A 586-nucleotide genomic window follows, 5' to 3' on the forward strand; every position below is an offset into this window, starting at 1 on the left:
AATGAGAATCTAAATATTTGATTTGTATACGAATAATCTATTGAAGGAGAGAGAGAGAGAGCGAACTTGATGAGTTGGAGGGCGATGTCATCCTGTATCTTGAGTTCTTGCAAGGTTTTCAACAGATACTGTCAACGAAATAAGATTGTGAAATTAATATACGAAACTAATTAATAAGCATCGTGACATGACGGCTTTTCTTGTAATGAAATAATATCAAGGTTGAAATAAGAAATCATAATATTAAGGTTAAACTGATATTCACCTCTTTGCTTCGGATAACTCTGCAAAACGCAAAGGAAATAAGATTTACGGTTGATTATATATTGTAATTTAAATATATTAAATTAGCAAAAATGCAAAAACGGAAGAGAAGAAGGATATATACTCACGACCGCTCGCTCTGATGGGGAAAAATCACAGCGCTGCAAACATATAAATTTAATAAATAGTTAAACCACTGGTTCATAGGGGAACAAAAAATTCAGATTCGAATGAATAATCATATAAATTTTTAAGCGACGAGAAATAAATTTGGTTATAGCATACTCATTTCTTTCTTGGTCGGGAAGATTGATGTACCTTG

At 32.1% G+C, this 586-nt stretch overlaps 1 long non-coding RNA gene across 1 annotated transcript; it reads right to left on the reverse strand.

Moving 5' to 3' along the window:
* Window positions 1-47: 47 nt before the first annotated feature.
* LOC104825746 lies at window positions 48-586 on the reverse strand. The gene is made up of 4 exons (XR_773664.1): window positions 550-586; window positions 393-425; window positions 266-284; window positions 48-128 (listed from the first exon to the last, which is right to left on the reverse strand). It is a non-coding gene; the product is annotated as an uncharacterized LOC104825746 (long non-coding RNA).

Source organism: Tarenaya hassleriana, unplaced genomic scaffold (assembly GCF_000463585.1).
Source record: "Tarenaya hassleriana unplaced genomic scaffold, ASM46358v1 Cleome4865, whole genome shotgun sequence".
In the NCBI taxonomy this organism is placed as follows: domain Eukaryota; kingdom Viridiplantae; phylum Streptophyta; class Magnoliopsida; order Brassicales; family Cleomaceae; genus Tarenaya; species Tarenaya hassleriana.